The sequence below is a fragment of the Copadichromis virginalis genome, linkage group LG13 (assembly GCF_057382275.1).
Source record: "Copadichromis virginalis isolate Kocher_CV1m ecotype Utaka linkage group LG13, C_Virginalis_male_GT1.1, whole genome shotgun sequence".
In the NCBI taxonomy this organism is placed as follows: Eukaryota; Metazoa; Chordata; class Actinopteri; order Cichliformes; family Cichlidae; genus Copadichromis; species Copadichromis virginalis.
In genome coordinates this window covers 24,307,617-24,322,025 of record NC_140630.1, presented here as the reverse complement: position 1 = coordinate 24,322,025, position 14,409 = coordinate 24,307,617, and positions in this window count along the sequence as shown.

Here is a 14,409-nt window from a genome sequence, read left to right as displayed (position 1 = left end):
GCCACTTGAAATGACATTGTTGTAATTTTTGACAGCGGCGAGCAAACACTCTGAGCATTAATTATATGGAGGAATGTGGCTCGGCGCAACAGACGCACAATGAATACTTATGTAAGCTGTCGCTCCAGTCTCCATGGTAACCCGCAGCATTATAACACATGCCTCCTCCGATCTTCTCCCCTGAAGTGGGCTGTTTCCATGGAAACCAGGCAGCCGCCTTTGATGATGGCTCTCATGAAATGACACCCGCTGATAGCGCCGGCTCCTCCGAGTCTCCGAGATGGAGGATGGATGGGTGGGTGGGTGGGTGGACGGGTGGTGGTGGAGGTTGCAGAGAAAAATATTACGGACAAAGAGAAAGACAGCCATTTCCCACAGAAACTGAATCATGTAACTGCATCTTTTTTCCCGGCTGGAGTGGTTTACCTGGCGCCAAAAGCAGGCAGTGACAGGAACATCGTGAACCAGATGAGGCGTAGCAGAAACGGCTCACAGCCACATCGGCCTGGCTGGCATGCTTCGCATCTCTCGCGTTGATTCATGTGTCATGAAAAAAGTGTCATCGAATTTTTTTGTGTGCCTTGACTGCACAAGTAGCCTGAGAGAAATTTTAAAGTTTCATGCACCCCTATCTGCTGCACTCTTTTATCTACTTCTTCAAACAGCTAAGTGTCAAAGAGTCAGAACACTTCCCTCCTTTGCTTTGCATTCAGGACTCATGCACTGCAATCATGTGGCGCCAGCGACATGACCTGTAGTTTTAGTTTTAGTTTAAGCCCCGTGTGTGTCAGCTTCTTGACCCTCCTTTCATATCGGAGCCCGTATCATGTGTAAGATCCTGTTGCGTCAGGAGCAAACTGTTTTGTGGTTAGAAGCAACTGTTATTCATCTGCGTTGTGCAACATCCTCCAATAACCAGATACCGTTCTTGCCAGTCCTAACTGAAATTGGCTCTGCCTCCTGTTAGCTGTGCAGCATGGGTTTTAGTAGGTGCAGTCTGGGTGTCGGTAGGCACATTTAACCTGAATGTGCCTCGCCTGTCTGTGGGCTGGATGGAGAAAATAGCTTTGGCAACGACAAGCAGATCAAAGTGATCAGACGAGTAATCCCCCATGAGTCAGAAGGGAAGCAGCTGAGGGGGGAAGGGCGGTGTATATGCGTGTGCACGGGGAAGGCCAGGGCAGCTTTTTCTGCATTTTATTTCATCACTCTCCCTTATTCACACAGATAAACACAAACACTCATATACCCATCGCGTCTATGTGCTCAAACGCACAAGGTCCGCCTCCAGTGTTTCAATTTGAGCTTCCTGTAAGGTGACTTTGATGTTAAAGGGTAGTTTCATTTTGACTGTCTCAGAAAATAACCTACTGAAGACTGTAATTTCCCCTTGTGAGGAAAGCCAGCTGTGGCACATTCAGCAACTACATACACCCTTCAGACGCATATCTAATAGCACCAGTGGCCTTATGTTTGTGAAACTGAGATGCATCACTCTCACAAGGCAAATGATTTAACCGCAGTGACACAGACACTACCAGTTTGTGGTGACGTGTCATGATGAGGATCGTGTGTACAGCCCGGAGAGAGAATGAAGGCAAAAAAAAAAGAAAGGGAAAATGCACGAAAACAAAGCCGACGATGTAAGAACGAGGACATCGAGCCGCTGAGGCAAAAGATGTGATTAAAGCTCAGCTGCGGATCTTGACCGCACACTCGTTATTCAGTCCGGCTTTCATTAAGGGCGTCTGGTGGAAGGCTGCACACGGCTCTGCCCTCTCCACTGATATGTCACTGATATTTAAGATGTCTGGCTTCTCCGGCGCTGAAATGATTATAAAGTTGTGAAGTTTTAATAGTGAGGCTGAGACACTTTCTAATGATTAAAAAAAAAGGAAGCTTCCTGTGAGCCCTCTTTTATGCCTTTGTGTCTGGATTAGCTGGTAATGGAGAAATGTCATTAGCCAGTCGACTCACTGGGAATTTCACAGAGTGTGTATGTGTGCGTCTGTGTGTGTGTGAATGTGTGATTTCAGGTCTCAGCATTTTGTGGTAAGTGTTTTGATGCTCAGTATGACTCACATTTCCCTCAGTATATTGCGCTCAGTGGGTGTACTTGCCTTCCCTCAGCAACAGCTAGTCAGACAGTGAGGGCGGTTTAAAACACAGGTGCAAGTGAAAGTATTATCCAGGCAGTAGCAGAACCAGTCAGGGTAGGATGATGTTTGCTGGGGCTTTGTGCCAAAGAGGAAGTTATTCTGCTCTCAAAGCATGGGTTGTGAAAATACAGTATACTCGCACAGATGGCCACGATGAGTCACGTCACAAGGCTTCCTCCTTTTCTGCTGGATAATCCTCATCAATTAGCTCCATTGTCAGCTGGCTTTTCACACTAGTGAAATTGATGCCTGAATGCTCGACAGCCGAGAATCTGGGCCTCTTTTCCCTTTAAACGGTGACTCACCCGTCGGGGAAGAAAAATCTTTTATTGTTGGAGCTTTTTCTCTTCAGTGACTTTGGATGATTTATTTACGAAGCCGGAGGCGCTCACAGCTAAACCCTCCCACTGTGTGTACTGTCATGGATAAAGCCCCAGTTGCATCACAGTGGTTTTTCATCAGTTAACACCAAAGACACACCCAAAGGGCTATAAAAACCTGCACTTGTGGGAAAGACAGCGAACAGGTCCTTACCTGTCCTTGTCCCTCTTTTAGTGTTTGAATGAGGTTTTTGTTATCTCTGCGATTGCTTTCATGGTATCAGTGACAGGAAATGGATACAGCGACAGGAGCTTTTCTGAGGCAGATGTGCTACTGGAAACGTTATCCCTCTTCCCTAACACATACAAAGACGCACACACACACACACACACACACACACACACACACATGGCTAACAAAGAAAAGGAATGTCAGAGCTCAATGAACAAAGACTCAACTGCGAGACAGTATATCACTTCCTGTGTTAAACTTGACCTTTGAACCTAATGTGTTTTGATACCGCTGACAGGTGAGGAAGGAAAAAGGCCAAATGCAGATTAGATACTGCGTAAGCGCTTGAGGTTATAAAAGATTTCTCATGAAACCATTTCTTTGCACTGGTAAGATAAGAAGCAAGAGTCACCTCAATTTTATTTCTATCAACATTAATTCCTTTTCTGGACTTTTATGGGATCAGAAGGTCCTTCCTTTACTTCAGGAAACTACTGAGCTTTACTGGTGTATTTGCAAAAATAATAGCTCAAATATATACATGGATCAGGCATAACATTAAGACCGCCTGCCTAATTTTATGCAATGTGTATTGCATAAAACTGCACTGTGTATTCTGACATCTTTTTGACATCAGAACCAGCATTAGATTTTTCGATAAATTGATATAGAGGGCTGTTGGATTCAATCACACGTGCATCTATGAGGCTTGGCCATTACAATTTGGCCTTTGTCAAACTAGCTAAAATCCTTACAGACAAAATGTTTACTTGCTCCCTAATATATCCCCCCCACAGGTGAAGAGATAATAGGTGTTATTTACTTCAGCTAAAAGCAGCTGCTTGTAGTGATGAAACCAAAGAGAATAATTCTCTGTGTTGACAATAGGATTGACCAGAATTTACACAATGAACTTAAAGTTTTATTTAGTACAACCCAAAAGGAGTGACTGTGTCCATAAGCTCATCAGGAAAGTATTTTCTTAGGTCAGGGCCAAAGGCTGTTTTTCCATAGAATCCTACAGCACTGGAAGTGTTTTTGCAACCACAGCTGTTTTTGCAAAAGAAAGCTGGTTCATGGCAGCTCCTCCCTGGCTTCACTTCACTTCTGGTAGGTTGGTATCAGCAAATATACAGAGCCAAATAATTTCCCCATTAGAAGATACCGGATGCTAAAGCAGAACTATACATTGGACCTTTCCATGGATACTAGAGGCATAAACAAACAGCTGATAACAACTTTCTATGCTGATGCAACCCTGAATTTATGTCAAGACTGGCACTAAACTGTTTGTTTTTGTTTTTTTGCAATGTGGCGAAACAAGTTTTTATGTAAAAACTCACAATTCTATTTAAGTAAGAGCAAAACAGACCTTTTTGGGATCATATGCATGAAATGATTGGACCATAATTAATGTGGATGCCGCTTTTAATGTCACAACTAGAGACTTTTTGACATATCTCTGCAACAACATGTATTGTTGCAGCTTTCTTTTTTTGCGCCCTTCACACATGGATATAAAGAGAAAATGCTGAATAAGGATGAATAAATATTGTGGGGGGAAAAGGGTTATAGTATGGCCTCTCAACAGAACCTCTGGGAGGAAACTAGGTTTGGGAAGGCTAGCCCTGTTTTTCCACAGAAAAGTGCTGCAGCACTTCCTTTCACTTTTCTTGCATTCAGAGTACAGTACAGTCATTCAGGAGAGGGGTGTGCGTAATCCAGTGTGACATCTAGTCTGTCTTGGTGAGACACTGTAAAGGAATCTGTGAATGACACAAACGCATGTGTTGTTGTGGCGTGAACAACACTTGCATCATGACGTAGGTGTGTGACAGAGAGGAGCCTGGCTACACTTAGAAATGAGGACACTGCATCTGTTCACTGCTGAAAGTGGGACAGTTTCAGTAACTTAATGCATATGTGGTGTCGGTCCGCGAACACAAATTTTGTTTTTGAGCTAACCTCCTCTTCGGCGAGCTCGGTGCAAGAAGCCTCGCGAGTAATTTGCGGGGCAGTGGCACGATGTTTCTGTTGATTCAGGGGAAAATCCGTTTTACAACATATGCACCCAGCCAAGTGTCCAATTAGTGCTGTTAAAAAGAAGGGGGGGAAAACCTCATCGAGGCAGAACTGGAATTACACTCTGTGAATTCTGGAGCCGCCCTTGCCAAGGTCTGACACAAGGGAATCAATGACTTCACCGAAATATCAAACTGTGTCATAAATTATAGTGTTTCATTGCCTCCAACCTTGATCTGCCGGAGTGAGGCAATTTCACCATCTTTGCTGCTGAAGATGAGCTGCGGCACTCCAGCTGCACTCCTGTGGATATTCAAATAATTGCCCTCTGCGCTGTGTGTTAGAGAGAATGAATTTGAATAATGTATTGCAACGGGAGTGAGGCCACAAGGCCTCCGAGGTCATAAATTCTGCTGCTACATCAGCTCAGGCCATGAGAAAGGGAGGCACACAGGGTTGTTTATAAAATGCCCTTGGAAAAATGAGTCTAATCCCCAGCCAAACCGTAAGCCATGGGGAGAGCATTAGATAACCCACAAGCTGCAGAGTAATGAGAGTAATGAGGGAGATGGAGAAGCAGCGCCAGGACAGAGAGAATGCATCCATTTATTGGCTGTATGCTCTGATTGCCCAGACCATTTGAGACAAACTGGAGCCTGACACAGTGCCGGAGTCCATTTCGTCTGATCAGCAGCAATAAGCGCTTTCCACAGCCAGCGAGCGCTCCGGGCTGGGTGCAGCCCGTTCATCAAACGCATTGGGTAACCACTCAAATTATGTTTGTTTGTCTAGCATCAACATCAGGGATCCACTGTGACTGCAACCATCGCACGCAGACACACACAAGCTGACAGTCGAATGCGATATATTAATATTGAAACGTCAATGTTACGGCCTTTTAGACCACAAAACAAGTAATTGTTGCCTGCTTGTCCCAACCCCCCCAAAAACACACACCCACTTCACTTCACTTCTGGTTTCACACTGCTACCAACTCTGTCACCTCGCTACGTCAATGCCAGCTGCATCGCAAGCCTCGCCGTGACACCTCTCGAACGCTCGGGGCACGAGCAAGTTTCACTCGCTGCCAACTTTCCTTGTTCGAAACATGTTTTTCTAGATAGGCCAGATGAATGTATGAACGTGTGGCGCTTTGGGGTAAAAAAACCATAAATATACTCCGTCACAAAAGGAACAAGAGCACATGCTGTTTACTCGCACACAAACAGCACGACAGGCCGGCCTACCAGGCCCAGAGTCCCCAACTCCCCTTGATGTCTCATTAGCAGCACAAGCAGGTTTCCTCCTGTTCAGGCCCAAAAAATAAATAAAAAATGTGAGGGGTAGGGGGTTGTGTGTGTTCTTTGTTGGGGTAGGGGGTGGGAGTGCCCTGAAGGGTGCTTTTGCAGAGTGCAGGTGAGCTGCAGGGCTGGCTGGCTGGGTGACTGCAGCATTATTGCCTCCAGAAGGGTTTCTGTAAATGAGGGCTGTCTGCCCACCCGCCCGCCTGCTTTACTCTGGCAGTCCACCCTATAAAGCCTGTGTGACGGAGCAGGTAATAAAGGGCCTGAACACAATGAGTCAGCACTTTAGCCTCCATTTAATTTCATCTGAATGCAGCGCCGACCCCCCCAACCCCATCCCTACCCCTTCTGTCTCCCCATACCTCCACTCCTCTTTCTCTCTCCTTCGCACCAGACTTAACCCATTCCTGCCTCCTGTGTCTGACTTAAATGGTAGCACGAGAGCGCTTTTAAACCCTCAGAGGAAGCCGTGTCATGTGTTATTGTTGTTGGATTTTTTTTAAATCCTCTGAATCACTGTCACCTTCTGAAAAATGGCAGTAAATCAGAGCACTGCGCTTTGAATACTTCCGTCCTTTATTATTATTTTTTTTGGTATGCTGGAGTTGGTGTTGGGAGACGAGGAGGTGTGTGTGTGTGTGAAAGGAGGGGAGGGGGGAGAAAATGTAGGCCACACATTCCTTTCCTAGGAGCTGTCTGAGCACAAGCAAACACCGCTGCTGCGCAATCAGACCAGGATTTCCGCCATTCCACATCACAGGCCCTTCGACTTTTCCTCTCACTTCTCACGAACCCTCCTGGATCAGATATCCTCCGAGGCTCGCAGCTCCCGGTCTTGCACGATGTGCAAATTTCCCTGAAACAGATTCATCTGCTTCCTTGAAAATTTGTGCCGAGCTGCTGATCTTTGCACCGCATCTGAACGATAAACGCTCCACTCGAGATCAGTATCTGCGCCTAAATGTGTATATTCAAACGTGGAGCGTTTAATTTTCCATACATCATTTACCTACAGTTTGAAGATAGCCTTCTTGTTCCAGTTTTAACTCTACACAACACTGGGCCCTGTGTTATCCGGTGTCTAATTATGGCTTGTCCCTGCGCTGTTCCCTTTTCTGCTCCGCTGAGCTCTCTCATTTCTTTTTTTTCCCATATTGTTTGTGCCATTTCCTGCGAAGGATGGAGGACATTGTCCAGGCCTCCTCTTTCCTTTCTGCCCCCCTCCCTCTTGTAATAACTCTCTCTTTCTGTCTCTCTCTCTTATTTTTCCTCTGTATTTCTAGCTCTCTGTCTTTGTGTCTCATGCAGCTGCAGTACAATAACAGTGTTTGACTCCAATAGTCCAGACAGGACTTTGGTTTAAATAAGCACCCCCGAGGCCATGTAATAACCCAGCTACCCCCTGTTCTAGTCTCCTAGTCTGTCCCTCAGTGCTGGGGCCCCGGTCCACAACACATTCCTCCTCAAACGCCCTGCCAGCCACTTAGCCAGCCAGTCAGCCAAACCGCCATAGGAAAAACACAGAGCATGGAACTGTGATTCACAGCCCTGATATAGAATATCACCTCCTCCCTTCTCCCCAGTCCAACAGCTGGTTTCCTGGAAGCAGGCTTGTGCGGTGTGAGTTAGCGCTTTGGAGGGGGGGAGGGCAAGACGCTGCAATCAAGAAGGGCCCGGCTGTGATCCTTCAAAGGCCTCTCCGCTCACATCTGCAGCTCCCTGCCACAGTGTTGCAACATTTTGCGACCGGCCTGTGTTTACGTGAATGCAGAACACACGGTGCAGAGCAACAGGATTTGATGTAATGCCGGTTATCTCATGATGACACCAATCAGTTAAGGTCATAATTTTCACATGCTAAAGGTCCCTGGGTTGTTTGGGGGCGAAAGGTGAAGTGGAGGTGGGGCTGTTTGCTTTTCCAGCTGTCTCTGAGAGATGTGTACTTTAAGGTGACTGTGTTGTTGATAACTGAAGAATCATTAGTGCATCAGTAAATAAGGGCTTCATCTACACTCCTTTGGGAATGATGTCACCTATGATAATAAAGAAACTATTAGCTATTACTATTACTATTATTATAAGTCATTTCTCCTATGATGCACGGCTTAAAAAGTGTCCCTCTGCATTTCCCGTATATGCAATTAGAGTGCCCTCAACCTACTTTAGAGAGCATGTCAAGTCATATGTCTCTGTGGCCTTTCCTGTCTACACAATGACCCTCGAGAAGAGGAGAAGAATAGGAGCAGGGCTCACTTCCCTCCTGCGCATGAACAGCCTAATTTAGGAAAGCGTGTCAGTGTGAACCTTTGTCACATTGCAGGGCTCATTGTTCCCCTGATAGAGTCATTCCACTTTGAAAAGGCTTTTAAGAGAGTGGAGAATATCTAGCATCCTGCACCCATACAGACACATCTGCATTTGTATGCACGCACCCTCTGAATTAGTGCACAGATATTGGCGGGACCATTCTCATGCACACAATATAGGGAGATTAAGAATGGAAGTAGGCTAGCATGAGATCATGCGTGCTCTGGCTCATTAGGTACATTTAATATAGTCTGCCTGAAAAACCATCTGTTCCAGGCGGATGGTGCCAGATATGATGCGATGCTGGCAGACTTGGTTGTTCCTGTTTACTATTATGAAAGATGGCTGCGTAGTAAGGCTAGACAATAGACTTAAAAATCCAGTCTTTAAAAGGTTCATGCCTATTCTGAAAAAAAGCTTCTTCTTTTTTTTTTGCCAGATGAAGATTTAATATTATATTTATGCAGAAAAGGCGACTTTTACATTAGAATAGTTTAGCATTTTCAAAGACAATTTCCCCCCAAAATACCTGTTAGCTAGCTAGCTTAGGGTAAAGACTGGAAACAGCTATTCTGCCAAGGGACCAAATAAAAAAAAAAATCCCACTTAACATAACCTGTCAAATCTCATCAATCAATAAATAGTACTTTATTAAATGCATATAGAAAACAAAAGTCTAAATATTGCTTTTTTTTATGGGATTTATGTTGGGCTAAGTATTAGCATTGACATACTGGTTCTCAATAAATATTCAAGACAAGAAATACTTATTAGCTGTTTACTTGCTTCAAGTTTGTTTGTGTTTTCACTAAGAAAATTCAAACAATTTCATAACAAACACAACAAATAGCAAAGAATTTGGAAAAAAGATAAATATTTCTTCAACTTGCTGGCTAACATGGCATAGCAGGTATATAAAGTTAATTAGGTTAAGGATAGCGCTTAGCTAGTCAAAAAAATAAACTCAAACTGCTAACTGAATGTTTAAAGCTTAGCAATACGTTAGCTAAGGAGCATATGGTAGGCTTTGTTGTTAGTTTTCTTCTTTATCACTAAATTAATTTTCAGCTGTTTTGGAAATGTAAAAAAAAGGAACATGCAGTCTATGATGCTAGCGAAAGTTAGCCTTTTGAAGTTTTACAGTCACATGACTGTAACAACCACACATGTCACCACATGACCTTGTTTTGGCTACCATTTTGGATGAATGACAACGTAAGAACAAGTTCATAAGGCCACAGTCAGACAGGCCAGGAGACCACTGGGTAATAAAGGGGTAATCCCGAGCTGGTTGGCGCTAAACTCCTTGTGATTGCTTCAGTTGCATGTGACTTGTCTCCCAACACTCACCAGTCACTCTGTGGTTTCTCATGAAACTGTAAAAGTGCGCCACAAACTGGAAATTGATTGAATGGTACTGCATCAAGTCCGATATTGCAGAAAACCGTTAAGCAGTGTATCCATGACGTCATCTGAGAAAGACCAAGAGGTAAGTGGGTTCTCTCTTTCTACTAACTTTACTGTAATGTTATTTAAAAAGTCTGTAACAATCTAATATCCCAATATTGGTGGTGTTCCTACAGCATCAGAACAATGTTGGTCCAGGATAAACTTTACAACTAACCGATTACATTAGCATTAGCCAAGAAATTGGCTAATGTTACTTAAAAGCTATCACAAGCCAACCAACATGAGTGACCTAAATTTGGCTAACAGCAAACCTAACGTAATAATAGATTTGTTATATTGCATAAGTTGACAAAGAAAACACTTGAAATGCTTACCATTTGTTTCAGGAGACAGTTTTATATAAACAAAGACAGTGTTCTTCCCTTTTCCTCCACATTGCAAGGCTATGACATCACAACAACAATGTTGTTGCAATGTTGATCCTGGACCAACATTACTATGTTGCGACAGGAACGCCACCACCACTGGATCACGTAATATCAGGTACATGGCCGAAAGCATGCAAATCATGAAATTATGAAGTAAAATTCAAACTACATGTGGCAGTTTATTTGAGCGCGCCATTTATGCATGATAAAGATTTTATATTTTCATAAAAATACAAAGTGGGTTTCAAACGTCCAACCGAGCGTGGTCATTTTAATCTCAGTTGTGTGGCTTTTTTTCGTAGTCACTGCAGCAGGACATGCGTGTCTGCATGTGAATCTGCAGAGACAGAAAGCCCCCATGCCTTTTTGGCAGTTGCCAGCCCCCCCCCCTCCTCTTCTTGTCTCAGGGTCTTGGGGATTAACTTTCCACTTCTCTGATCCACTTTTCCACAGAGCCAATAGCTATGCAGGTCTGGAAATGTGTTGTGTGGCTGCGTGAGACAAAAATCAAGGTCAGTTTCAAAATAATTTATGACCCTGGTCTCAAGGTTATTTTTGATCTTTACCTTTGCTGCCCACTCATTTCACTGACCTCATCCCCATTATGAATATTAACACAAGCAGGGACCTCGTTTGCACTTTGGAAATGTTTTTAGTTGTACGGAAACTCTTACTTTGACTCACAAATTCAGTCATCCAGTGTATTTCTAAGTTTCTCACTGCTGCTGGCATTAAATCTCCTATTTATTACATAAGTTTTTTTCATATTTCCATTAGGCTTTTGTATTTGTGCTCCATTCCAAATCACGGTAATTGCTTCCTCCTCTTGCTGTTTTGAGTGTGAAGAGATTACGCTTGGCAGCTGCAAATGATTTTGTTTTACAATTGGCCGGTAATCCAAAATTAGAATGGGGTAAATACATAGTGACAGAAGTGAACTTTTATACTATAATTTCACCTCCAGCTCCCACAGCTCTTAATGCACTGTGGTTTATTAGCGCAGTATATCTCGGATTTCAGGGAGCACTGTAAGATTTCAGCCGAGCGTCATTCAAACCGCAGGGTAGAGATATAAAATGGGTGAGTCCTCCAGGAGACGGGATTGAAAGCCTCCATCAAGGCAGTTGGAGAGGAGGGAGCCGAGGTATTCCTTTGAAGTGGGTGGCTCAGATATTAAATAATTGAGTTGTAGGAGATTAAAGTTTCAGAAGCTAATTTGGTCCCCTCCACGGCCTGTCACTCTGGGGCTTGAAGAGTCTGCAGCCAGTAGACAACTGGTGAATAAGTATGACTCACTTCCTGTGTGTGGCTGGGCTGGAGAAACCCTATATCTGTGGCAGTCTGAAACAGGAAGTTCATCCAGGGCACACTGTGTCTCTGACTCAGAGAGAGGGTGACGCCATATTTGCTGTCCGAGTGTTCAGGAATCCAATCCTCCATGTGCTCTAGCAACAACAAGGCACATAGAGGTTTCACTTCCCCTTAAAACTCTCTACACAGTTGCTGACAGCTCAACGGTTATGTCGAAAGACGCTCATTTGCTGATGCAAGAGGAATACGTTGCTTGTGTAAGCCTGGATTTCACTGCTGTTTAGGTGGGAGGGTTTTGGGCTCACTCGCTGCGTCCCGGCAGGGAGGCTCAACAGCCTGGAGGTGAAAGCTCCCTTATTTTTGTCAGGAACGCGCCTCCCAGCTGACATTGAAACCTAATTTTCAGGCACCTTGAGAATGACACTGTCCAAGTTGTAAGTAATTGATATGTATGAGGGCATATAAACACACACACATCGTCTTTGAGGACAAACAACAGACTGTTGAAGGGGGCGTAAGGACGCGCTGGTGAATTATCTCTCCTGCTTTCTTTCTGTCTCTTTGAGACTTATGCTGGTGCTGCAGCGCCGCAGCGGGCGACGAGTCTTCTGCAATGACTCAAGCCCCTGTGGTGATAATAGAAAAGAACAACTCTGTCTTCCTGCGGGTAGAGATTGGCTGGATAAGGCTCGGCCGTGAGGGGCCGTGCATTTGTCTTCCCGAGTCTTTAACCTTGCAAAGATGAATCAGACTTACAGTAGAGGCCTAGGCTGCCTCAACGGCTTTGAACTTCCAGACTCGATTCTGGCTTCTCCAGCTCTTCCCATGACCCTGAGCTCACACTCTGAGCTATTTTGTTTACAATTCCTCTTTGGAAAATTGCTGTTTAATAAAGCAAATACGTGGCGTCTGCTCACCTTGTTTATTCAAATCTCACCTTTGAAGTTCAACACCCAGTGTGAACACCTACAGAACCCTCCCCCCCCCTGAGTATTTTCTGTTGCTTAGTGAAATGCGACAGTCACCTGGCCCAATAATATGTTTTGACTGTCAAGGGTCAACGTTAGCTCAGGGCAGTGTTGCTATGTTGCAGTGAAAAACAGGCCGCCTGTTGTCATGTGGGCCAGAGGGCTGCTGGGACGGAGAGCCAAAGCCCTGCGGTGGAATCAGTTTATGGAGGAGGACTATGTTTAAGAATGAGCCCCTGTGGGCTGTTTACACCATGCTGAAGCAGCATTGCTCTCATCTAGCTGGAGGAAAAACAAATAAAGCCTATAAACTGAAACTAAAAACACATTATTACTGCTGCTCTGCTGTATTATTACGGAGTTGCTGTTGGGTTGCATCATATACTAAACAAACTACAGATCTTTTTTGCATCAAGGGTGTTTGCAGTCTGACAGGACAAAATAGGCCGTGAAGTGGAAGCTTTCTATTGAGAATGAGGCCATGTATTGGAAATCGTTGTTGTTTAAGCTTTTATGGAAATCAAGGGAGCTGTTTTGTTGTTTCTCAGATGAAATTACCATTTGCTGTTAATAATAACATCCTGTAATATGTTAGCTTTAAGGCCAATCATAGAGCACCATAGCAAATGTGAATATATGCATGAGAGAAGATGCTTTCACTTATAAATGCTCTGAAATAAAATGGGATAAAAAAAAAGCACACAACCACACACTGAATTGGCAAATTGTTCCAGACATTTATTCATTTTCTGCCCAAAAGATTACACCGGCATCTGATGAAACAGCAGAGCTGTCTAGTATCAGTCACCACGGGAACGTCAGCATCATCTCCAGATAAACGCACAATATTATGACTATAACAACAACGCCAACAACAAACACGGGGCTAGCCTTCAGCAGGGAGCCACGACTCCTCACTTGCAAACACCTTCTGTTCATTTTAATCCAATCTGAAAGCTTTGCTGTGCTTAAATTTTTTTTTAAAAAGAGACAGAGACAGAAACAGCCAAAGGGCTTCTGTGGTGTTTTCAGAGAGGCACTTAAAACTAGCTCTGTCACTTTACCTCTAGCTTTTTACTCCACTGAGATAATGTCTTCACTGCCTCGAGGGGATGATCTCGAGGATGAACCCTGCAGATGAAAGAGAGCAGTGTGACGACAGGTGAAAAAAGAAAAAAACAAAACAAGAGCAAACACGACCTGGCAGGGAGTTTTTCTTTTTTAAAAGCTAAACAAAAGGCCCACAGCTACGGTGATCCCTCCCTCCTCTGGTATGGTGGCCAGGCATGCTGGAGCTCTGTTTGCATCTGCGCTCCTGTGCAGACTAGCTCCCCTTTAGCCGCAGGCTAGGAGGGAGGAACTGTGGGGCAGGGTGTGTCCGCTTACCATGGAAGCAGGTGGGCAGATTGCACCCAGAGGTAGGAAGGAAGGAGAGGGAGGGGTGGGAGCAGGTGGTGCGGCGCTACTGGCGGCAGCCCAGCAGCCACGAGCAACGACATGACGTGACGCTGCCTCTGATGGCATCATGCTGGCAGGTAGTGTGGCCAGGAGAGACAAAGGCAGAGCATATATACCTCATTTTTAAATTTTCATCAGTAGTCTTGCGTCTGGGAAGGTATAGAGGTAAATCAGCAAGATGTACTTAAGTAAGATTACTTATCCTAGACATACTATTGTCCAACCTGAAGCTACTTTTACTATATATATATATATATATATATATATATATATATATATATATATATAATACATCTGTAAGTTATTTATACTGGTAGTTTCCGAAGGTCATAAGATAAATCTAAAGGGTAGGAAAATACAGCTAGGAGGGCCCAACAGACACAAGTCATAGTGTTGGAATTGATTCAGTTGTTAATGTATTGCATTCATTAGTTTATCTGTTATGTTTGCATTAAAGCAGAAGAGAAGTTTAAGTAAAGCAGCTGAAAAC